This window comes from Teleopsis dalmanni, chromosome 2, assembly GCF_002237135.1.
Source record: "Teleopsis dalmanni isolate 2A chromosome 2, ASM223713v2, whole genome shotgun sequence".
NCBI lineage: Eukaryota > Metazoa > Arthropoda > Insecta > Diptera > Diopsidae > Teleopsis > Teleopsis dalmanni.
In genome coordinates, this window is record NC_051847.1 from 151,629,797 (window position 1) to 151,657,671 (window position 27,875).

At 28.4% G+C, this 27,875-nt stretch overlaps 1 long non-coding RNA gene across 1 annotated transcript in view; it reads right to left on the reverse strand.

The window, feature by feature from the left end:
* The window catches only part of LOC119678441, a 112,285-nt gene that overhangs the window by 70,596 nt on the left and 13,814 nt on the right, over positions 1-27,875 (reverse strand). Inside the window, exon 2 of the long non-coding RNA XR_005252337.1 lies at positions 22,591-22,639. This is a non-coding gene — a long non-coding RNA (uncharacterized LOC119678441). The remainder of the gene's footprint in view (positions 1-22,590; positions 22,640-27,875) is intronic.

The following is a 27,875-nucleotide window of genomic DNA, read 5'->3' on the forward strand; positions in this document are numbered from 1 at the left end:
ATAATTTTAAATAATAGATAAATACAATACCGTATGCTGCTTTATAAGTTGAAAAAAACTATATAGGTGATGAAGTTCAAAAGGAGTGGGTCCGTTTAGTGCTACTAGTCAATTAATCAACAAATATCAAATAGAAGTCAATTTCGTGGAAAATCGCTGAAGACCTAGAGTTATTTATGAAGTACTCATTATCAGCTAGTTCAACTTATGTATTTCTTCAAACTGAAATATTTAAAGTAAAATATATATTAAGAAAAAGTAATTTATTATAAAGCAAGCTAAATTGTTTTTTAAGTAAAGATATTAACTCTATATTTCTGCAAGAAAAGAAGTCTTAGTATCTCTTAAACAAATAATTTAAAACACAAACACTTGAGTTATAGTATATAATATGTGATCTATAATAGTTTAAATATAGTGATTGATATAGTATGATATGTTATAGTGTGATATGACATAGCACGTTATGAAGTAGTATGATATGATATAGTGTGATATGATCTAGGATCATATGATATATCTGTGATATAGTAAATATTATGAATAGAGTTTAAAGTTCAACGAACAGAGAATCGAATTTGCGGATGGTTAAATGGATAAACTGTTGGGATCGCTTTTTATAAATATGATATTTTAAAATTTTTCACGAGACATAATATGGGCAAGCATACTAATTCTGGTATTTAAATTATGGTTTTAATCAGAAACTTACATAAAAAAAATAATTTTAAATTGTGTTTAATAACATTAAAGGCTTTTTAGGAAAGTCTAATAAATATTCTAAAAATCAGTTTAAATTACACTAAAAAACTGATCTACAGAATATTGAAATTTATTAAATAAATGTTTAATTAATAAGATATAATTTATTAAAAAAATCTAAAATCTCAAAATATGTACCGTAAAGTATATTTTTGACTTAAATAAATATTTTCAAAAAACCAAGTCTTCGATCATTTTTCAAAATTTTTTGTTTTTTTTTAAAACTTGGGTTTTTGAAATTTCTTTGCCAAATTATGGTGTTGTTGCCCTACTGCTCAGTTAGGTACGGGTTTCATAGAGCACATCTGCTTCTTAAAGTTTACAATTTATCAAATCCACATACCGTTCATCAATCGAGTGTAGTCGTACCTTTTGCCTACGACTACAACACGATCGGCAACAAAGCGATTATAAAGGACTCGTGCCATAATAAAATTTTTATGCATTAAATAAAAAGAAAAAACACATTTTTTGATTACAAGTAAAGCTAAGGGTGGTTTCCGAATTATGTCTGTCATGCCGTGGCGAATCATAAAAGAAAGCAAGGAAATTATATAGGAAAATGCGAGTACAATGCGGTTACCAAGCACAATTTACGAAGTGATCCTCGAGGGGTGAAATAGCACAATTGTTTGGAAATGTTCTTATCTTGCAGAAAACTACACCTCAGCCAGCAACCCTAACGAAGCAATCACCCAAAGAACTTAAAACTCAGAATAAAAAACAAGAAATTTTTGGAAAAGCTTAGTTTCTGTTAGAAAAAGGCAGATGTTGTTAAAACCCTACGGCATAGGGTAACGGGAGTTGCGAAGAGTTCAGTACTGAAGAGGGATGGCTGGTAAGTACGCGTGCGTGGCATGCGTTGAAATTTATTATAAACATACAAAAAGTCTTCAATTTAAGTAGTTTGAGTTGTAGTTTTTCAAATAAGGCCAGCTGAACCCGAAGAAAATTAAACAAAAAAGAGCTGAAGTCATGGTTGAAAGGAGTAAAAGAATTTATTTGATGGACGTGAATTTTTGATGTAAATTTCATGTTGACATATTGAAGTTCATACTGTGTACTATATATTTGAAAATAATTAGTTATGGAGATAGATAAACCTTAAAATGAGTTTCATTTTTGCTAAAAGAAAAAATTGCTGAAACTCAAAATTGAAATACTGAGTTTTAATTTCAGTATCCTTTGATGATGTGAAATAGTGAGGCTTAAGGTACAATATATATAGAATAGCAACTACATATGAGAAGAAGATGTCTGGAAGATGTGCAGACAAGTAAAATAGCTAAACATTTTTAAGTAGTTTTATATTTGACTTGAAAGTATGGGTGGTTTGGACATACTTTGCGGAAACGTTACGATGAAATATGCCATGCAGGGCTTGATATTGGAATTCACAGGGAAGTAAAACACGTAAGAGACCGAAGTTATGTTAACATGTCGCCGTACTGTTTTCAATGAAACTGTAGAAACATATAGCGAATTACGATATAAAGCATCTGACAGACAACGATAGAGTTTCTATGTGAATAGTTTATGTTTCTAATAGAATTCGACTAATAATTATTAATTTATTGTATTTTGCTAACTTTTGAAAAACTGTCATAGACAGATTTGAAATTAGTTGGGTGATATACAATCCCCCTAACCAGTATTTTGAAATTATTTTTGCAGTGGATTAATAGTAGTTTAGGCGGCCATGAAATATAATTCTTTTTTCGGAATGTTTTTGCAACGAATACGTGGACGGCTAAATAATAAAATAATATAGTTTTTTTGGTAATGTTTTTTCAGTGTAGATTGAATGGACTATACTGATGATATATAGTAGACAAATTTTTTTTTTTATTAGTATTTTTGTAGTATTACTTGTCGGGAAGAGGCGATGCGATAAATCGATGGAGATATAGCTTTGATGTTGATTTATTTTAGAACACGTGAGTTTTCATAGTACTTCCTCAAGTACTATACCAACAAATCGTGAACAAAATGTGGACGGTTTCTATCTATATGTTGTTAGTGTGGATTTTTTCTTTAATAATTTAATTATATACTCTTTTATAACATTGGAGCCATGAACTTAGCTAAGAACCTGAACAAAGCGAGGGACAAATCACACTTTTTTAATTGAATTTTGTTTCTAATTTTTATTAGAGAGGACTCGAAATAACGAACATTCTTTTTTTTACATTATTCAATTAATTAAGTTTTTGGCTGAAAATAAATTTTGTCAAATACCTATCATCAGTGCATCAGTGGTCTTGCAATTATTTCTTAGTTATTTAGCACCAAGGTTTGAAGTCTTACCCTACTAAATTTCAAACTCAGAGTCAGTGTTGATTAGCCAACTGTACTTGGCTTGTATGTCCGAACTTGGAGTTTTGTGTTTTTTTTGTTAATTTGCTGTGAAAGTTCATTAACAAATTCACTTTCTGTGTTATATTAGAACGAAGTTAAAAACAAGCTGTAGAATAATTGAATTAAATAATTTTATTTATTGTTCAATTTCAATACCATTCTTAATTGATTTTTTATTTAATTTAAACACTTTATTAATCTCAAATAAGTTTCCACCCATTAAGATGTCAAATTTTTGAATTTTCGCACATTGGAACACAGTACTATATTCAACTAGAATTAATAACTCTCCGGTCTCAATTTTCTCTTTGGAATAATTAATACTCATTAAAGTATCTGAGACGATACAGTACTTTAATATATTGGATTTTGAAAAAATATATTTAAATTTATTGTATCATAAAATTTAAGACTTCATTGAGTAAATCCATTTTCCGAGCCATTTGAATTAAGTCCTTAAAGAATTTTTCTTTCACAATCGTAGTACATATTTTTATGAGTACATCTGTATATTATCTGTACTAAATTATATGTAGAGTATCAAGTTAACATTGCGTGTTGAAAACCAATTAAAATGCAACTATAACACCAACAACAACCCACAATTATTTTGCATACAACAATTTAACAGTTTATAGACTTCAGAGTAAAATTGAAAAAAAAATATAAAAAATTTGAAACAAAAAGTACACATGAAATAGGAAGGAAAGGCGTTCACATACGAGCATTACAATATCCGGAAAAGTTAGAGAAGGGCTAAAGCTTGCATTTTTCCAAAACAGTTTCAGTTAAGATATTCGGTGAAATAAATAAAGAAATGTGCATATAGAATTATGGCAAACGGAAGTTGGGTAGGAAATAATTAGATTTGAATGACGGCTACAGGAAATGAGGAAGGTGGTTAAATTAGTGTAAGCAAAGGAAATAAAGGTGTGCTCTATGGGAACTGAGAGTAACAGGTTGTTTGTCGAAATAAAGGCAATTGGACATAATTAATTTTAAATAAATTCATTTAGAAAGGAAATTTAATATTTTTTATTCTCTAGCACTAAAGAATAAATAATTCTTTTAATTAATTTTTCTTGTTTAATAGAATCATTTTATTTATTTTTTTATTGATAAGTTATTGATTTTTTATGTTCTGTTTATAGCTCTAGAGCTAAGTTCTGCTTCCCCTATTATCTATAGGTTTTGTTTATATATTTGTAGTGTTAAATCAGTAAGTTGAGTAATCATTTTTGTTTTCTATATAAGATTAGATAAAGGGGAAGACACACTTTTCAGTTACAATTTAATAAAAGTTGGTACTTTTAACTGAACAAACAGAAAAGTATTCAGCTTTTGTTCTTTATTTGCATACTTCAGCCAAAAAGGGAAGATAACGAAATGAGTAAATAATGAAGTTTTTTTTATGGTTTGAAATAAATCGATATTTTATATAATAAATTCAAAATAATAATAAAAAAAATTATTTACTTATATTTTTTTATCGAATTGTACTGCGCTAAGATTGCGTGAATAATTTAGATAAGAGTTTATTTTGTGTTAAGTATTTTTTTATATAACTAATTATTATTCCAACGATTTTATTATTGTAATTATATATTGTATAATGAGAACAAAACAAATAAATATATTTGCATTTAGTAAAAAATTTCATAAATAAATTCATTTATATTCAATAGAGACATATCGTTAATAATAAAAAATTAAAATACTTTTTAAGAGTAGAAGCTTTGAATGGAGCAGACCACCAGAAATTATACAGATCGTTCACATCATAGCAAGCCCTCAATCGTACAAAAAATAGTTTGTCTGTCGTATAAAAGCTGTCCGTTAAAGTCTTACACTGTGGCCTTTACTGCCTTCCACCAACCGGCATTTCTATGCTATTTACTTTCTCCCAGAAGTGATTAGAAGTATCACCTTTTTTTAAGCTTCAGAAGATATTTTTTTATATATAACAATTTTGTGAAGGCTGTCACGTAGGGTTAAGTGAATCTGTAGACGCACTTGAAACAGCTATGTTACGTTAGAAATATGACCAGGAACTCAGGTATATTCAACTATATGATTATGTTAATATATAGAATTTAACCATATAATTATAACTTTCATTTTATTTTATTGATGCTCATGTAGGATATATATAGTTTTGTAGAATATACTTTGTATGTGTTTAAATGTTTACTATCGAGTATTTCTATAAATATGGAATAGAATTGGTTAGTTGGGTGGTTGGTTGCAGTCAGACAACTTTCCATGTACTTCAATTTACAATTTTTCGCCTTTTTGCTACCACATTCCTTGCAAGAAATTCTAAAATAGAATCATACAAACTAAATACATCCATCGAATTAAGGTAACTTAATAGGTCTTTCAGCTTTACGAAGAACATTCTGATACACTATAAAAGAAATACTTCTCTAAAAACTTATTTCTTCTGGACGTCAAAGCCGGGCATTGACAGAGAAAGTGATTAATGGATTACTCTCTTGCTAGTTTCCACAACTTCTGCAGTAAAGATTGCACAGTTTCTCTGCATGTTTTCATACGATCCCTTTTGATCAGGTTCCTAAGATTTAGTTTTATTGAAGGCGGGTCATGTTAACTGGGAAACTGTAACTGATTTCAATCCCTTCCATTTGTTATCGGCAAGGTAAAGAAAGTAGATGTAGGTACTTCTCTTAATGATCAACAGGGTAAAATAATCCAATACTTCTAGGGTCACATCCAGGAAAGCACCAAATCGGGTTAAGTCGTCGGCTTTATCGTTCTCTTCCATGTTTCTATACCCAGGGATCCAGATAAGAGTGATGTTTTACTAATTAAACTTATTTCAACAAATTAAGAAGCAGGATAGTTTGATTTAATCTTCACTTTAAGAAAACCCTAATGTCAACATTATCAAATACTTAATTTATTCAATAATAAGAGTGTATAACAATCTTATACACTCAACCTCATAATTACACGTAATTTATCCTTTTAATAGCTTGTAATGTAGACATAAATTTATAAAGTCACTCAAGTTATTATCCTGAGACAACCCAAAAATATGCTACGTAAAAAGCTTAAAGGCGGAAACTGCTTAAGAAATCCTTACAAAGGACCTGTTAAGCAAAATAAGAACCAGAAAGATTACAGAAAAAAAAACAAATAAAAATAACACTTGCAAGTGTAAATATTTTAGCAATAATACTGAAAGGAATAATAAATTCTAATAGAACAATGAAAATGTCCAAAAATATTTATTTACATTTTAAGCACTCAAAGACTAATTGAGGGATGATTTTCTTATAATTTCACCAAATTATTTCTTTAACAAATTCACAAGACATACAAAAGGACAACTTACAACTTGAGATTCCTTCTCTCACAATACGCAGGAAAGTGTCTGTGCCCAACGCCTTGAGTGTGGCATTGGTAAATGTGCTTGAGGCAACCCACAATTATGGCAATCCAACAAAAGTTATGCTCATACAATCCTTGGACATATTTTTTTGTACTGTACTCTATTTTCTTTTTGCTCGGTTGCTGAATGGCTTGACAATAAGCCCGCAAAAGGATATTCTTATAAATTTGTGACAAAAGTCAAAGTAGGCAAAAAGGCAAAAACTGGTTAAGTTTACCTTTCGCCTATGATTACTCGTACAAGTGTATAATAATAAATATTTCATAGACGATTTATTCAAATGAACCGGCGGTTGGAGATGGTCGGGTTGGTTGGCTGGTTGGTATTTTCTTACATCTTTCAAGGTCTATAAAACTTTGGGTTAAGTACCTTGATGAAGTGTGCGTAGCTTAAGTGGGGTCGCTGTTTATTGAGCAAAGAAGCAGTGAACTTTTTGAGGGTTGTAATGTGGCATCTTAAGTAGCTTAAGTCGCGAAAAATATTTTCCATTCTCATTGTTTTAAGTATTTTTTTATATACATTTTTTTCAGTTCAAATCAAAAGAAATTGCTTTTCAGAAAAACATATTTTAATATTTTCTATACGCGCTAATGAGCACACTTCAACGACTTTTCAAAAGTGCGGAAAGGTTTAATTGGCAAGTTTTTGTGCCAATCTCCCAAATTAGTTCTACTTTCCTTCTTCTGCTTCTTCTTTTCAGTAAATGGAAAATTAAATTAAATTTATTTAATGAAATTTATTTAAGGTTTTCTAATGCGATTTCTTTTTGCACAAGTTTTCTTTTTTTTTTTATTATTTTTTTTTTAAACTTTCAGTATCTGAACCTACAGAATTTCCTCATTCCTTGAGCCTTTTTTCTTTTTTTGTTGGTGGCTTATGCGCAAGGATATTGCTTCATTATTTCAAAACTATTTTTGCTCATTTCATGCTTGATTTAATGACTTAATAGTTTTTAGTTTGAAACTTTTATAGATAAATATTTTTTCTTACAGTTTTCACATTTTATACAGATTCTTCAAAGTTTTTGTCCTTACCAATTTTACTCTACATAGCGGAGGTGGACCACATAGAAGATTTTTCTATTAACGAAGATGTTTCTCTAAGGGTTTCGAAGAAAAACTTTTAATTAAGAAAACCCTTAAGTGATTTATTGATTGTAAGCGCATATGTTTATACTTAAGAAGTATGGAAGTATCTTATGGGTTTATGTAAATATTTCAGAAAAAAGATAATTCGCAATATTATATATATACATATTTTAGAACTGAGTATTAAAGTTTATATGGAGAAAGTTTAATCAGATACATGATTAAAGGAATGTTTTGAAACTGTATGTAGCAATTGGTGACAACATTATACTCATAATTGAAATTTCACATTGTGGAATTGTGGAACACTGGAATTGCGGAATTTCACAAAATTATATTATATATTAAATTATATTATATTATATGCTGCATTCAAAATAATTGACTGTACAGTACAAGGCAGCCGTTTTAGTAAGTATAAAAAGACTGCTCAACAGAAAAATTACATATCTTAGAATATTTATTATATACTAATTTAGAGATCATATAAAGACATTTAATTAAGACATCCATTATATTTAGTGTAAAATGTTATAAAATATTTAAAGAGAGTTTTGAATTATAGAATCTTCACTCCTTTTATTTAACTGCGGCCGGAGTTTTTAATTATACGGTAACATAATGAGCCTGCAGATGGATGCCTTGGCATGGCCTATATAACCTAACCGAGTATAGAGGTTTTGAAATATATAGTCTGTAATGCTCAAGTACTGCTGAATAAGCAATGCTAGAAAGGTCAAATGCTCCAGCATTGACGTGGATTCTCTAGGCTATTACTAAAATACATGCGATAAAAGTTTTCTTTTTTAATATTTTTGACAATTCAGTGGTATTCAATTGAGATCTGATTAAGCTATTAGAGGAATATGGAAGAATATCGTGATCCATACCGATAAGACAAGTATAGCAAACCATACGAATTACTGTTGGATTGACATGGAGTCGTCAGATTACGATGTGACGTTACGGATAGCAGATTGTTAGAGCTAGAAATGATAACTAGCAGAAATGATTAGATTCCAATGAAAAAATGTTTGAATGTAGTATTGTAAATCCAGAAATACGTAGGAGCCAACTCGTAACCGAACATATGACCATTCTCTGGTCTTAAGATTAAGATTTAGATTCTGAATAGGGTTTTCAAGAAATATTTGATTTTTAATCGATTGCAACAGAAAATTATTGTAAAGGATTTAGCTTGATTATTACTATCTCAGCTTAATAAAGATAGCTCGTGATCTGAACGATCTTTCATGTTTTATAGTTTATCAATAGATTTATAATATTATTTAATAGTTTTAGTTTTGAGAATTAGTTTCTTTTACAAACATAGGCCGTATAATGACACAAACCTTTAAAAAGCAGCGAAAATCAACAGAGATATAGCTTTGTCTAGAGAGTATTTAATTTTTATTTGATAAAAATAGTAAAGAAGAATAAGCGTTAGATTCCATTTTCCTCTGAAGATTCTTTAACCAATCGGTCGTATCCAATGAGTTGTTTTTAAATGTAGTGAATTATTCATACACTTCAGTGAAAGGATCTTCAAAAACTGTTTCGAAAACTTAAAAAATGCTGTCGTATGAATTGCGGCTCAAATTAAGTATATATTTGGAAATATTAAGTATATATATTCGGAATTATTATTATTTATTTTATTCAAAATTAAGAATAATATGAATACAATACCCAAGTACTTAAAAAATTATTTCATATACAAATTCTATACTTTTGCACATTTTTTTTCCCAAAATATTAGGCATTTATTATTCAAATTATAATAATAATTTTCCATTTTTCTACGGAACTAAATAACTATAGTCTTAACTTTCAACTTCACGGTCCAATGGTTGTTCTTTACTGCGCACCAACGAAAGTCAAACAACATATCTGCCTTAACAACTTGTGGATACGATCCACTAAACTTGTCCGAACTAAAAAAACTAACTTTATGATTAAATATTTTACGACACCAGCAAAGCAACAAAGCAACAAAACAACAACAACAATAGCTACAACAATGGGATTTATAGAAACAACCGTGTAAACAATAGCACAGGCCAAAAAGTAGTTACAATCCAGAATCAACCAGAACCAAATTCTCATACAAGTTAATTTGAAGTATGAAAAGTAAAGAACACTTTCCCCTTGTCTAAAAGTGGGAAACTAGCAAGTTTCCATGTCCATGAAGCAAAGTTCCGATGCTGCTTTTAGGAGTACCGAGCGAATCTTTCAAGAGTAGTTCCGCTTTTCATTCTTAGTCTAGGTATGCTTTCATTGTTGCAGCGTGCACATGCAACATTTCCGGTAAGTTAGCTTGAGGTGCGGGTGTGTGCGTGTGAATGTGCCCATGGGCGTACAGGTTTGCCATTACAACAGCGTAGAACAATAACAACAACAATAACAACAGTAACAGTAACAACAATAACGTTGACGATGACGATGACAGTAACTCAGACTACCTTTCTTGTTGCTGTTGCTGCTGGGGCTGTTTGGTTGGTGACTTATGGACGATGATGATAATAATGTCGCGTTCTAGCACCGCCGGTACGCTTAACACCACAAGCACCACCTGAAGCAGCATTTCTTTTTTCACAGAAAATATTTAACTCTTTTCATTAGATTAACTTGATAAATTAACATAAAAAATGGGTTTTTTTTCAAATGACACAGAGGAGAAGACTTAAATCGCAGCACAGGCCAAACTCGCATGAATGAGGGTGGCGTGCAATTGCGTTGCGTTTCGTATGCGCTTCCAGTGCGTCCATGTGATGCACATTCCTTTTAATACATTTCACATCCAAAGCCGCTTTGTTTACTTAACCGTGTCTGTCCATGTCTGTCATTAATTAAATTCTACTGCTTTATTATAGAGGAGCACTTTTTGTCATGTGCTACGATTTGTGGCTGCATGTTGCATTTGGAGGAGGCTAATGCATATACAGCATTTGGAGTGTTTCGGAATTGACTGAGGTTGCAAGTTAGATGTTTAATTAAATGATGCTGAACTAGAAGTAATAACAAGTAAATTTGATCAAATATTTCAATATTGTCGATTCAAAGGTACTCGAAATTTACTCCTCTAATAGTATTTACTTTATAAAAATTATGCATTATTAAGTTTTTCAAGGCATAATATAATTATACTAGGCTACTTATACCATATATAACTGCCATTGTGGTAAAATATAATTATATCATAATTGAAGAAGCGTCTTTTAATGCAACTTATTTAAACATATATCTCCAGCAAAAGTCTGGTGAAAAACGTCGATTTTAGATAAATATTTATTAAAGTTTAAAAGGAAACTGTTTTTTAACCATTTAAGAGGTATTCGCCACAATTAGGTCTGTGATATTCATAAATTGAGCTATAGCAAAGTAGTTATTGTGTAGGTATTTCTACTGCTTCACCTTCTCAGAATCTTAATATCAGGATTTCTCACAACAATCTGAGACTTGAATATAAGTACTGATTTTACTTGAATTTACTAAATGTATAATTAAAATAATATATATTCAGAATGTATAAAACTTTCGCTCCATGGGTCGCGATCCCACCTATGTTTCTGTACTACGCAGTAGCACCGACGCTTCTGCAAAATGATGAAGCACCACTGGGAGTTTTAAAGAGAAAAGTTCTTTGTTAGATCTCTACGAGTTTTCTACGTCCTCTACGAGTATATTACGATTACTACTTCCAAATGAACTACAAGATATACGGACTTTACCACAACATTGATAGAATTCAGCACCTTCGCTGGTTTGCTCATGTCGTGAGAATGGATGATGACGCTCCAGCAAAACAGGTGTTAGAAGCAGTATTTAGAGGAAGAATATGTTGAGGTAGACTATATTACCGGTAGAATAATGAATTACGCAGCAGAGGTGTCTGTATAGGAGTCCTGTGATAGGCCGAAATCCGATAACGGGTTGTTTGTTAAGGCCATTTAAGTAAGTAAGTTTATGTAGAATATTCAATATTCTCTACTCTTAATTATTAGATAATTACATCCACTTTAAATACATTAGAAGTTAGACAAACTTAGTACATATCGGCAAAGAATGTTTATTAACTACATTAACTAAAGTAAGGTTAAGGAAAAAGAAAAGAGAACTATATTGGGAAGAACAACCAAGACTATCGAAATCCAATATGCTTTTAGGTATTTTCAATCTAAAAGGCATCAAGGATTGTATAGAATTAATAAAGAATAAGCTAAGAAATATTTCTTATTCCGGTAATAATACCGAAATACTAACCGGTCACTAGAGAAAGAATAATGAATTAATAAAGTTAGGAATCTAATCCAACTCAGACTGCAAAAGCGTTTGCTAGAGGTATCCCCGATACTGATGCATAAATGGAAGAAACACCACGGAGGATATTTCATGGAACATAGGAATTCAAGGCTAGGAAAAATAGGCTCTATATTGTCTTTCATTAAAGAAATCAAACTTGGAGAAACACTCTCATCCGACTAAGGGCCACAATAGATCTTTTAGGTTGCAGTTTATTATCTCTATCCTTAATAGTAAAATATATATAAACTTTTCTTTAATGATATCCAACTTAAAACGTAAGTTATTGCCAAAAATTCTTTTTTCGAGTTGCTTTCAGCCTTTTTTAACCTACGTGTATTACTATGAAGTTCAATAAAGGGAGTAGCTTTATTTTTTATATTCAATTTTTTTTAATTTATTTATTTCTTTTAACCAATCTTTTTTAGAATTTGAATAAACAAAGTTCTGCTCTGTGGTTTTGACTTAAAACTACATGGTCAAGTATATTTCTTTTCTATGAGCGAATCAACAAGTGGGTGTAGCTTTTCACGGTAGTGTAAACATTTATTTATTTTTATTTACATACATTTACATAAGAGTATGACTTTAATTAAATCTTATAAATGAAGTTTAGTTCATTATATATGTATAAATTTTTATATACTTTGTGTGAGTAGTTCATGCTTCAAATAATTTCGCCGCCAACTTAGTTAGTTAAACTATTGAATTTGAATAGATTCTCGTATGCATATATTTTACTACATAGACACAACAAATATATTATTTACAAGAAAGTAATTGGTTATAGCCAACTTCTATTGATAGATAGAATAGAAGAAACATTTTATAATCATTCATAAAAACAAGTAATATATAAAACTTTTAATGGTAGTGGTAAATATACTCTTAAGAGTAAGTAATATTTTATTAAAACTAATTTGCTATTGTCCAAGGAATATTTCCAAAGACCCCTGATATTAGGTATTTAGTAGTATTACTGTATGGTTAGTTAAAAATTCAATAAACTAAACAATGAAAATTCTTCAGTAATAGTTATAAATATTATTATGTTGAAGCTATTTGAGCCAGTGCACTTGAGCACTTTTACTCTTTCTTAACTCGAGGTATTTTTAAAACCCCCCTTTCCGACTTGTGTGGATTATTCTTTATCATTTCATCAGACTAAACAATAATTGGTCTCAGATCTGCATACTTCCCCGAGGAGCGTGTAACCATTCCGAGATTTGATAACGTGGTGTTGGTAAGTCTGTCTGTTTTCGCAAATAATTTCAGGGCTCTATCCTTTATGTATTTTTTGATGGGATCAATCTTGAGGTTTTTTGGTTATTACAAGCAATTATTTTTGTTAAAATAGATAAGGTAATGATAGATTGAATAAAAGCAATTTTTTTTTGTCTTATTTAATTTTCTTAATTTTATCCAATAAGGTATTTATCCTTATCCCTACATTATAATACAAATCAATTCCTTATATAAATATATTCATAATTAAATAAATAATAAAATAAATTATATAGTGCTACTTAAGGAGGGGTGTACGGTCCACATAGGGTCAATTTTGCTGTTAAGTGGGCAACCAGAAATTAGCTGTAAATAGACTCTTTGAAATGGAAAAAACGGTAAATAGAATGTCTCGTCGGAAGTCCGTTTGTAAGGGAGATAAATGATATAGTTATGGCTAGTTATATGTATATAGTTATATGTATATATGGTAGTTATGTAGTATAGTTATATAGTATAGTTATGAATGAATGACTACTTGCAATTGGTATCCTTTAGAACCCTTATTTATTTATTTGTTGATTTGTGCAGACACTTCTGAATGTCTTCTTTAAGATGTATAGACTTAAATGTTATACGTCTTACTGGTACAATGAATGGGTATTATATCTAATAATTATTGTTATAGGTATAGTAATAAGAAGAGATGAGAGACCATAAAATAGTTTTTCTCTATCTCTATCTATAATAAAAAAAAAAATATTATAAGCTTATTATCATCTGGAGGACATCTCGTGAATTGGTAAAATTTTTTTTAGCTAAGCAATTAAACTATGGTTTCACGAAGATTGAATTATTTTTGGGTTCCTACTGCGATAATGTGATACCACAGGTGTGTGCACAAACACTTTACTTTTTATTTATCCATTATAAAAAAAAGGTAATATTGGATTGTTATAAGAGGGGGGCCATTCCATGAGTTTCCAAACTTTCGTTATCCCAGCTACTGAGGTTTGTTATATCAAAATAATGGTTAGGTCAAGGTTGAATGATGTTTGGTTCCTACTGACATCATGCCAACTCAGAAAGTCGACGACTGCGTTTCACCTAACTATCTACCCATTGATCTCACTATACTCTCAGTACGTTATGAATATCTTCACAAACTTTAGGTTATTATATATTCATACTAGTATGAAAGGTTAAAAAATAGTTTATAGTTAGTTATTTATATTAACCAATGACTAAACTAATTGTCTCTAAGTTCTATTTAATGGAAGCTGTATATAAAAAACAAAATAAAAAACAAAAAATAAAATAAATTATTAAAAAAAAATAATAAAAATTTGTTTATAATTTTTTTAATGTTTTTAGAAAACAACTTCCTGCACATGCAGCTTACAAAAAAATATGTAAGATACGATTACGTGGAGCTCGACAAAGGCTAGCGAATTTTTGTGCTAATCTAAGCGTTACTAGCGACGAGATGAAAATTAGAATATTTCGAGATACGCGAAACGACGTAACGCTTCAATGCCTGCTTTTGGACGCAGCGTCGCAGGGTGGCACTGTGCAGGGCAATACACGAGAACGGCCGGTAATGTACCTGTTTTGTGTTTGAGAATAACCACTTCCGTGCATCCGGTCTGTTCCGTTCGCGCAATTCTATCTCATAAATTTGAGTAAAAATAAAGCAAAGCGAAAGTTTGCTTTCGTACATAACCTCGTACGAGTATATAAGTAATGTATGTATGGTGTATGGTGTGTGGTGTATGGTGCGCGTATCTAACAGATACATGGTCGATCTCAATTCGAAATAAATTACACTTGATTGCCATTTGCTGTTGGCTGTTGACTGTCGTTGTTCGGCGTTATTATTATTGCTATTATTTTTTATAGGTTTTTTCAGTGCTTTATCCAAAATAACAATACAATACAATCTACAAGTCATTTGCTCACTTAATTTCTCAAACCAATGCGCTGCGCCGAAACGACACGGCCCAGCTCGGCCCGTTCGCTTGTGTCGTACGCTGGACGTTAAGTATCAGTAAAGCGCGATTTTCATGTATCTTGATTTCGGTTGCCGCGTTCCGATACGCCACTCCACGGCACTGTTCGCCCATTGTAGGCCCGGTATGGCGCACTACTTCGCTGCAGATTCTAAATGCTCAACGAGGCGTGCAACTTGGAGATCACCAGCGAGACAATTTTAGACAATTTCACAGATACGCGTTCTCGCCGTCGTTTTCAGCATTTGTTGAAATTTAGTGTGGCGTGCCTTTGCTTCTGTCATTGGTTCGGCTTAGAATTGGACGGACATTTACGTGACTTTTTTCTCAGTTGTAGTTTGTGTTTTTTTCTTGTTATTGCACAGCGTTTTAAGTTTTTAAATTCTAGATAATCGCCTGTACTTGTCGGTTACTGGCTATTGGTGTCTACTTTTTTGACATGGACTTTTATTGCTGCCCTCGTTCGATGTGTTAGTGTGCAATTTTCTTGTCACAATTGAATGGATTTGCGTTTCAAATAAATTGGGATTAATAAAAGTACTAAATTGTACCAAAGTTTCTAATGGCTTAGAAATAATAAAATTGAGTTCATTCGTAGTAAACTAAAATTATATAAATAAGTTTTATACACAAATAAATTAAAATTTATCTATTTTATACAAATAATACATAATCGAAATATTTAAATAGCATTTTAAAGACAGCCTTATGATTATAATTTGAGTAGATTAAATAAATATAGATTAATAGTATTTGTGTAATATTGTTCAGCAGTTATATATAAAATCCAGAGAAATTGACACCTTCAAATCATAACAAAAACTTTGGCAGATATAATTGATATAAATGAGATATAAATGATGAGCATAATATTTTTCTTTTATAAAACCAACCTTACAGATCTAAAAATTTGTTTATAGGCTACTATAACATATACTACATACTACATGTACTTCATACTACATTGTACATATATAGTACAATATATAGATAGGAACCCATGCGGAGAAACTGCGCATTCCACATAATCCTCATTGCAGAAGTTGTGGAAACCTGCAGTAAAAAGAAACCATAAAACCCTTTCTCTGTGAATATCCGAAGTTCAGAAGAATTAAGCTTTTAGGAAAATACTTCTTTTACAGTTTATCAGACTGTCCATCGGTAAAGATGAAAGACCTATTAAATTATCTAAATTCGATACGGCGGCAAATCGCTAATTGCGGTACATTGAAGTATTTAGTGGCCGTCACTGAAACCCACCAATCAACTAACTATATTAGTATACTATATTAAATCTTCAGAAAGTAATTTGCATTTTTGCCTGTTCAGGTATGATTATGAATTAGTATAGATATTTTTATTAAGTTGATAAATAATTTAATTAATAATAACTAATTAATTAATAATTATTTATTAATGTAATAAATATATATATTATAAAATCTACTTCATCAAATTATAAGAGCAAGTTCAGATACCTACTTGAATAATCTAATGAAATATAATTATATATTCAAGTATTAAGCTGTCTTTTGAGTTCGGTCCAGTCATGTACAATTTATCTAATATTATTTTAGAGACATTATCAGAGTGAAGTCTTTGTTATGATCTATACTGCAATTTAAGTTGAAAACAGTTAGTGGGCAACTTTGGAATTAAACACGAACCTATTGTCTAAAGAGCTATTGGAATTCAAAAATGTTTGCTACTGTTCTTAACTGATATATAATCTTATAATTCAATATATAATTGGATAAGGGAGACCAAGGTTCACACTGAAGTGTAGTGCTAAATAAGAAGAACAATTCAATATATAATATCTTTTACTGTTATATAATTTTAAAATAAATTGATAAATATCTTTATATATATGTGTGTTGCATTACATGTCTTTATTTTTCCTATAAAACTTACAAGTTCCAATAAAGTAAATTCCCTATTTTTTGGTAAATTAATCTACAGTGCCCTGTCAGTATTCTTCCAACGATTCTTGAGTTATTTTTATTAATTGTAAATAATTCTTAAATTATTTGAGCTTGAAAGCCGCTAGAAGCTCAATCGATTGTGATAGCTCGTAAAGATTATTGCAATATAGCTTTCTTTGATTTGCTTATACTTTCCGAATTAGTGAGAAAAAATCATCTCCGCCAGAAAAGGTGCAAGACTGCTATTTTCCTGGCAAGTTTGTCTGGAAAATTCCAGATATATGGAGTTTGATGGTTTTTTTAAATAGTTACACATCAGTCATTTTCATTTTATTTAAAAATTGCAATTTAATAAAGAAAATAATAGAAGTTAATCACCAGTTGTCTAAATCACTGCGATCATATTGGATCATTTGTGCTAGAATTGACCCTGAATGAACAGAAGACAAACAGCTTTTCGTATAAAGTGTAGAATTATTCTCGTTAGAGATATACAATTGTTCTAACTGAGTTTACATGTTACTTTATAAAACTTTAAGATGCTATAACACAAATTTAGTAAGAACTCGACTCATGTGTCCACATCATACTTTCACAAGAATCTATCCACTGTGAAGAAAATAATAGGTGATATTTTTATGTAAATTAAAATGGGTGTCATAATCTAAGTATTAATTAAATTGAAAAGAACGCATCTATAATTTCATATTTTGCTGAAAAAAAATTGCTGCAAATATTCTGTTGTTCAATTTTGTCCCTAAAACACCTTAAAGTATGCAATAAAATGTTTTCTCATTTAAGCTTATGTTGCATCTAAAGAAAAGCACATCAAATGTTGTTGTATCCTTTCACTTTGACTAAATTAGTTTCTTCTTCTTAAGTAAGTTATTGTCCCTTTTACTTGCAAACAAAAAAATTACTGTTTATAAAGGCAACAGCAAAGAAAACTCATAGAAGTCAACTTTAATTTACATTTTCCATAAGTAGCCTTAGGTGCACTTACTTATGCCAACAACAAGAAAACAACAACTATAAGTACAAAAACAAAGAAAAATGTTAGGAAAAATTTTAAAAAATCTTAAATAAAGAAACCAGCAAAGTAGCAATGCAAGTTTATGGCTGAATTACAAAAACTTACATTCGCACATTCATACACACACACGCACACACACACGCTTACGTGTGCATTCGAATTTTGCTCACACATCAGAATTTTCGCCAGAGTTTATGGGTGCATGGGTGCAAAGTTGTGTTTTCTGAAATTACAACTTTTCTAGTCTAAATAACAAAAAAAAATACTCTTTTTTTCGCAAAAGTTAGAAGAAAAATTTACAAAATTTTGTTGAGTGAAAACGAATTCAAGAGGCACACTACAGTCCATAATTTAGGTGAGTTTATAGATTAGAGTGAGTGTAATAATATTTTCAAATTTTTTATTCAAAATGTTTGAGGTTTGCTAGTTAGATAATATATTGAAGTTGCTGGAGATAAAGGTATGGACGAACTTATAGGAATCGGAAGCAAATCAGTTATAGTTAGCTGTTATATCGGAGTTACTGCCGATGAAACTATGGTTGAGCTCTTAGGAATCTGATCAAATTGCAATTTCACGAAAGAAAATTAGAGAGGATGTGACAACATTTTATTCAAAATGGTTGGGATTGGATACTTATCTGCTCGTAGGATCCAGTTTAGCAAGCAGTTCTGCAAAATCATAGTCTTATTATTGAACTAGTTGATCTGCTCAATTTACTACGGGATGACAATGAAGCATGATTGCTGTTGGTGTAATATTTCTGTTAACAATCAAGTTAGTAATCGAAATCGTGGTTTGATATAAATTTGATTTTAAATAGATACTTTCATTCGCTCATAAGAGGTACATAACAATGTCCAAATATACAAATGACTTGTCAAATAAACAACCTCAAACTTCGCCTAAATCTGCGCAAAATGAATATTCCAGATATGACAAAACATTTGTATACTTGAAAGATAATAAGATTATTGGTTATATTTTATGTGAATACTGGAATAAGAGCACTTATTATTAAAAATTAATGTATAAAAATATAACATAAGATATATTTGTTTTCATTAAGTTAGAAAGTATCTATTGTTCAGTCGGGTTCTATATAAAATATGTGTTCGCGAACTGTGTTTATCGGTTTTACTCATTTTTGCACATATATCTACAGTATCTACAATTTCCTCCCCATCTACCTGAGTCACGGTCAAGCCTTAGATATACCTAGCTCAGTAGGTATTAAGCTTCTTGCTCATATCTCTTTCACCTACTTACTAGAATCAAGTTTCCACATTCCTGTGGAAGTCTTCTCCATCCATTACTAAGAGATAATTTAAATGGATTCAAGTTTCTCATAGATGACGATGCTTGTCTCGCGATGCTTGTCTAGTCTATAATTTTGTAGCCGGAAATTCTAGCGAAATTCTAGCGACTTCAAATGTGATAGTTTCGTTGAATATGCGACAGTTTTGACCGGGTATTTTTATTTTATTTAAGCAGGAAATTTTAGTATAGAATATAACAGTAGTTAACAGGGTATGGTACAAACCCTGTATAGCGCAATAAAGCTCTACGATTATTGTAGACATTTCGTGGTAACATTGACATTAAATAAACAGAAGAAAGCTACATGCTTTCCGAAAAAAGTTAAAAATGTGTTTAGTTAAGAATTTTCTAACATCAAATGAGGACTGTACCTACTTTAAACTAACATATATCTCAAAATAAAGTGCCCTGTACTTTTTTTACTCTTTTTGTTCTAAAAGTTCTTATTATGTTTCGAAATAGTTTATCTGACCTCATAACTCATTATTTTGCTTGGTCACAGTTCTTCTGTCTGTTCCTCTAATCCACACATAGGTGTGGATTGTGTCTCTGAATAGCATAACTAATTTAACCTTCTGAAAGTGTAGCGAACATATAAATAGCATAAAAAATATCTCAAAAAAAAAAGGAAAAATAAATAAAAAAAATTTACATGTTAAAAAAATGTTTATGCAACAAGAATACTTAAGACTTATTTCCTTGTGTTTTGTCATTTAAGCTGAAAATAATTGCAACTTTGCTTCTGAACTGCTACTTTTTCGCACATGCCTGCAACCCAAACACGTACGAATCTACATACTCACATGTGTGTGTGTGTATGTAACAATGTAGGTAACAACATATTTTTTCTTAACTGCAGCAGTTTCCGCTTCCGTTACAGTTGTTATTCTTATTATTTGAAGATTGTGTTGTTCTTGTTTGCGCTCTGCCAGCGCCGAAGGATAAAGAAGAGTTGCAGAAAACTTTTTTCCTTGTTGCTCGGAATACTATTTTTAATATCTCAGCATTAATTTAGGAAAATAATAATAAAAAAAGTTATTCGCTTTAAATTAAAAAACTAAGCCTTGATTAATTTGCCACTTGGCACAAACAGAAAAGAACAATTTTGCGCTTTATGAGAATTCGCTGAGTTTTCTCTCAAATGGAAGGAACTATGAATTATGAATAAAGAAAAAAATAATAGTTTTTTTCTCTTGCTATGGCAGTTGAAAGTGAAGGATAAGTTACTCCGAATGAAGCTGTATAACGACATTAAAATTGTTGAAATTTTCCTAGTGGGTGTAGTCAGGGGGCTCCAAATTTAATGTAATATATATTTAAGGGAGTGAGTTTTTAGCTGCGATGTAAAGGATTTTTTCTGATATTATACTCTCTATTATTTTCAATTGTGCAGTCAAAGTCATATCCAAGCATTAACTATAACTTCATATAAGAGACATCGACTATAACATCGACCAGAAGTTTATCTAACCTCAAAAAATGAGAAAGTTTATATATCTTTTTTGAATGCCAAAGAAAAGCTCTATATTCAAAACAATATTTAGAATATCCTGATTGGACTCATCACGGATTCATGTAGTGACTCTACATCATTCCTATTTTTAGATCCAATTGAAATAAAATCAGTATACTACTATATTATCAATAGCTTAAAAACTGGGTCTTTTAACTAGAATGAATAATGCCGCTACAAATAGAATAGTATTAAAATTTAACAATAAAAAATAAAAATATAATTAATTAATTAATTCAATTATTTTACAGCTGGTTTATGATTTCGTTCTAATATAAACACAGCAAATAAATTTGTTAATAAAATTTTCACAGCAAAATAACAAAAAAATTAGCGAATATAAAAAGTTAAATACGGCTTTGGGCCAGTTGGTTAAGGTGCGCTGATTCTGAGCTTCACATTTGGCAGGACCCGAGTTCGATTCCTGGTACTTGCAGTCTCAAAAATAATTAATTATAAATAATTAAATACAAGAATTATTTTCAAGACCAGTGATGATGGGTGGTCAGTATTTGGCAATGCTCGAAACAGCTGTATGGTCAGTCAAAAACTTAATTAATTAAAATAATATAAATTGAATTTTTGTTGTTGTAGTTCACTTATGTTCGAAAAAATCTCTAGAATGAATAAATATATAAAAGTGAAATTAAATGAAACGCTTATATATTTTCATTTCATCCCTCTTTCTCTTTCTATTTTCTCCTACTTTTAGTTTATAATCTATATTTTTTTATAGATTTTATGTCTCTACTTTATATGAGATTTATTATGTTTTGGTTGAATTTGTCTATGAAACGCGTATCATAGATCTACAGATTTTAATTGATTAATAACTATCTGATAAATTAAAAAAATAAAACTAAATAAACTCAATAAAATTTTTACTTCATTATTATGTATATAGTAATAAATAGTAGAGATCCATTCTAAAGAAATCCATTCTAAAGAGAACCATTATGGACTTAAAACTGGTAACCCTAACATCGTCTTTTAATAATCCGATTTTAATTAATAATTTTTGATCTGATCCAGAGAATTTTTTATCACACGTAAGTACTTTAATATAAAAATCATAGGTAATATTATTATATTGTCACTCATTATATATATAATAAATTTATAATTATTTTATACACAATAAAAATATTTTTGAAGGAATGTTCTTGGGTTGAAAAAATTCTTCGGTCAGACTTAATCGTTTTATATTTCAAATGTATTTATATTATATAGTTTTTTATAACTTATTATGCATTAATAATTATTTAAATACTAATTAAACTTTTTTCATATAAAAAAATATTTTTATATGAAATATTGATACACATCAATTTTAATATTAGTATATTTAATATAATAGTTTTATAATTTATTTCCACTTTATTTCCTACTTTTAAAAAGATATAAAAAGAAATAAGAAATAATTTTTTCAAATATTTAAAAAATTAATTAAATTAATTAAAAATTGAAATAAAAATAAATGTATAGTTAAATAAATATAGTTGAAAACAAAAAATATCAAAAAAAATCAAATATTTAAATACTTTTTTATAAATTTGAAGTATTGACTATTTTTTATATATTATATATCTTTGGTAATTATTATAATTAATCCATTATTAATTAATAATTCTTCCTACTTACCAAAATTTAAGCGGCTTTCTCATTGGATAACTTCTCGATATGGTGTAACCTGAAATTAATATTAAAAAAGTACGAGAGAAATTGGGATTAGTAATTTTATATATAATAAGTATTTTTATATATATTTTATTATCGTTTTAACATTTTAATAAAAAAATTGTGTAAATGTGTGTTTTGAATGTTTTTGCTCAAGTGATAAGAATATTCTTAGTGAACGAGAGCAGTGATAAGAAAATGATAAGTCAATACGCCCATAAAAATTTATTGAATTATATCTTCTGCCTTTGTTAAGCTAATCAATCTTATATTGATTTTTTTTTGGAAAATATTTCCATTAAAAAAATTATTTACTACAAAGATTTGAAGTAATTCTGTTAAAAATCTATAAATACATATCCATATGTTTTCATTGTCTATGGTGTGAATATCTGATCAGTGATGTGGCGATACGCCCTTTATTTTTAAATAACATTAAGTTGTTGAGATAATAATTATGCATATCTTAGCATTGATTTTGAAATCATTTAACTGATTTCTGAGAATTTTTATGTGGGTACTAAAATCAACTTAATCATATTATTGTATAAGCATATATTACTTATAAACTTTCAAAAGTTCTAAGATTTATGTTGAGGATATTTTAATTATAAGCTAATAAATGCGATAACTAAATTGATTTTTTTTTGTATTAAAATCTTATAGGAAAGGTATTTACTATTTTCCAGTGTTAAGTTGAGGTTGATAACTTTCTAAATTAATATAAGTCAAGTGCAGTAAGAGAAATAGTGAGCGAGAGTGTGAAGAAATTATTGATTTAGTGAAATCGATTTATAACTTTTATTAAATTACTTGTTAATTCTTGCAAATATTAATTTATTTAATTAAAATTTCAACTATATCAAAAATAGTTACTTGGATTAACGTACAAAAATTGATTCATTTCTAAATGAATCATTTCTGCCAATAAATGAATAAAGAAATACAGAAAATAATTCTTTAGACAAAATCTATAATAAATAGTTTTTATCTTTTATGCATATATATATACATATATACTTATATACATATATATAAATAAATTATTCTTATGTGTATGCATAATCATTAACATAATTAAGTAATTATAAATGAATTGATAACATTTTATATGTTATACACCCGCTAAAATGGATGGTAATATGAATACAAATCAATTATTGCTTCAGCCGTATAGTATGCAATATTACAAATACGAGTATGTACCGTTTATGTGGTGAGAGGAGGGTGAGATTATCTGATCGTTACGTTTTTTTTCAATTAGTGACCAAATAATTTCAAAATATTAGCAATTATTACTAATACTCGTGCTTTAAGGAACGCAGTCCTATGCTAAAAAGCCTATAATTGTATGATTCCAAATAAGTGAATATATTGTAAGTTATCTTTAATAATATCCTTACACATTACAGAAATTCTGAATTGAATCAGAGCTTACACTACAGGTATAAAAACCTTGAGTTTTGCTTAAAAATTAAGACTGTTAATATTTTCCACGTGGAGGTGGGATAAATGTGTTTCTAGCAAAATTATAAATTAAATAAAAATTAAAGTTAAATATTTCGTATATGTTTTTTTTACTGTATTCTTTAAAAAAATATATATTTGCTTTATATTTTTGTTTTTATTTTATCAATGGTTTTATATATCAAATTGAAATAGTTTTTTTTTCATAGTTTATTTGTTTTTTATGTTTGTCAAAGTTTGACAGAGTTTTTCACCAATACTTTCTTTCGATATTTTACCCTTAAAGTTTTACAGTTAAGCATCGAGCGTAAATTGTGCTGTAGCAGTTTGGCTTGACATAGCAGTGCTAGTGTTAGTCCTAACAGTAGTGCTGCTAACAGTAGTGTTAACAGTAGAGGCAGTAAATAAAGTTGCGCGTGCAAGTAAATTTTATTTTGCTTTTCTCTTCACATTTTTGCTTTTCACTATTTGATTTTTATTTGTTTTCGGCAGAGACACAAATACATGCCTTCACAGACACACATACAAACGCTGGCATTGCGCTCGTATATGTGTGTATTGTAGGTGGCAAAGGCATGCATGCTTTTATTGAATGTGGCGTATATGTGGCGTAAACTTTTACGTTACGTTAACAGCGACGTAAACGTGCAGCGTTTTTTTTCGATTTTTAATTTCTCATGTTGTACTTTTTTTCTTTCTTTTTTGATTTTTTTCAATTTTTTCAATTTTTCGTTTTACATTTTTCGTTTTCTGTTTTGCTTACGTTTTTATTTATATTTTTGTTTTGATTTTGCATTTAAACACAATTTTTAAGTAATAATTTTTTAAAAACGCGTTTTAAATAAATTTCACCACACAAACACAATCAAATAGTTAACATTAAGTAAACAATAAACGCAATAATTCGACGAAATTTGATTAAATAAAGTTGCGGGGGTGAAGGAAATGTTTTAACGCGTTGCATTAAAATGAAATTAAACTGAAAGTATTTTTTGTTTTTACGGTACTTAATTTTTCGTTAAACGATATAAACTACGTGCAGTGCATAAATTGGCCCGCCAAAAGTATGCAACGATTTTAATTTCAAACAAAACTAAATACTGCGCATTTTATTAATTCGACCGTAGGTATGCTATAGTTTTTTTTTACAGTTCTTGTTAAATGTGTGCTCGAAATTAAAGTTAATTTTAATTTAATATTTATTTATATTTGATTATTCATTTATTTTAATTTTATTTAAGTAAAATAATAGGTACGTTTCCAAGCAGCGCAGGGATTTTAGTAATATTTTCTATAGTTTAATGTAAATTATTTTAAGACTTCGAAGAATGTAATAAATTATAGAAAGTAAATAAAATGTTTTATTACTTTATCTAGCAGTTACATTAATAACAATATCAATTAATATAACTAGTTGCAATTAAGTATAAAAAAATACATAGTTTCTTATGGTATAATTTAAATTATTTTGCAAAGTTTGGTAAACTTAATAACTTAGATAAAGTATTAAAAAACTAAAGTGTTCAAAATACTTTTCATATTTCTGAACTAACAACATTTTTTTTATTATATAATTAGTCGCAATTTAGTTTCAAAATCATATGTAATTTCGCTTCAAAGAAAATTTTCTTTGAAGAGGAATTTTTTTTGATACAAAAAAGTGACTTATATGAATTGTATATAATAAAGTAATGTATAGAAAAATTATTTTCGATATGTTATGGAGCAAAATTTTAATTATTTTTAATAAGACAACTAACAACCAAAAACGAGTAAATAAACACAATTTTCACTTGAAAACATTTTACATATTTTAAAATTTAAATGGCTCTTCTAAGTTTTTGTGTTTTTTATAAAACTTATCATAAGCCTATAATAATATTTAAATATCAGTTGAAACTGTTAAGAAAATATTGTTAAAATTGTATTTCAATAAATCAAAAATATTATTATTTAAGTTTATAAGTTTTTTTCATATTTATTTTACTTTAAATAAGTTTAGGTGAACAAAATATTTTAAATTAATTTTATTTTTGAAATTAATTCTGTAAATTTTTATATAAAAAACTTAAAAGTTAGATTTCATATTTATTTTGTAAAGTTATGTATATAAATATCGCAGATGTTTCGAAGTATTTTTGACTTCTCTTTATACTGAGTTGGTGTACTTAAATCAATAAATAAGAATATTACGTGACTGGTGTTAATATATTACATATATATCACATATCACTGAGCACATATATTCATACGTTATAAATTTTTACCGATTTTTGAAGTTCAGATTTTATTTTTTAATCTGAATTAATAAATATCTACAAATTAATTAAATATTTATATAAATTAATTACAATGGTTCTATGTTAATAATAAAAATAAGAAAAAAACACAAAAATAATTTTTTTTAATATTAATAATTCTATGGTTCATACATTATAACATTAGTACACAAACACAAGTCTATTATAATACAAATAGAAATAAATAAATTTTTACTAAATTCAAAACCGAACATAAATTTGTTGCAATTGCATACTTTCAGGAGTGAAAAACAAAATCTTGTACTTGAAATTATCCAGCCCAGAAAATTATACATTGATTATTAATAAGTCTGTAATATGTTAAAAGTTTTTGTACTCCTACTCTGGTAAAAATTTAAAATAATGTTTTGTTTATTCAAAATTGTTAATATATTTTACACATTACATAAAATTTTACTTGTTAAAATATGTAAAATATTAAGAAAAAAAAATTAAAACGTGTATAAAAATATATAATAAAAATAGTATAAAATTATAAAAATCGTTTCTCATTATTTTTTGTATAACAATGATAGAAAGTTATTGACCAATTAGGCTAACACAGTACGAAATTAATAGTTTTATTTATAAAGTAATAAATATAAAACATATTTATTTATTTTTTTATATAAACTCAATCTTGTTGTACTTTATATATATATATATCATTAAAGATAATTGCATTCAAAATTATATATAAACATCGTCCTATAACATTATAATACACCATATATAAAATATTTGAATATCAATTAATAATTTTGTATAGCTTTTAATACACTAAATGTCAGTGAAATAACTTAATTGCAACTATTATGTATATTTATTTATATTATTTAAGCTATTAACTAAATTAATTTTATTTAAACATAAATAGAAATGAAAAATATTTTGTATTAATTTACCGTCGGTAGAAATTTCTAAGCATTTTTTCTTTAAGACTTGCAGGTTTTAGTGGGAATACATCTTTTTTATTTTGTCAAATATCATTTAAATTATGATTCAGTACTTTCTTTATAAATTTTTAATTTTTTATGGTATATTTTTTTTTTGTTTTCTGTAAACTGTTTATTATAATATTTTATATTTTGTCTTTTTTTCAAAGCAATTTATTTTCGTTTTTTCCATCTAAAACATTCCATTTATCCAAATTCTAACCATTAAATTTTAGGTAATTTTTTTTGACATATTTCGAAATTTCTAAAAGTAGTAAAAATAGGAAAATTTATGATATTACTTTTTAATGTTTTAATTTGGGCTCAATAAAAGTTTAAAATATTTGTTTGTTATTATGAATAAAATTATTTAAATATGATTATAAATTAATTTATAATGAATCAATTCAAAAGTTTTAAAAATTATATGTATATTTTCAATTCAAGTGTGTTTGAGTTCTTAATAAATTAGATATAATCAATTTTTTCTAGATTCTTTTATTATTTAATCGGAAATGTTTTATTTTTATTATTAATATTCATTTTG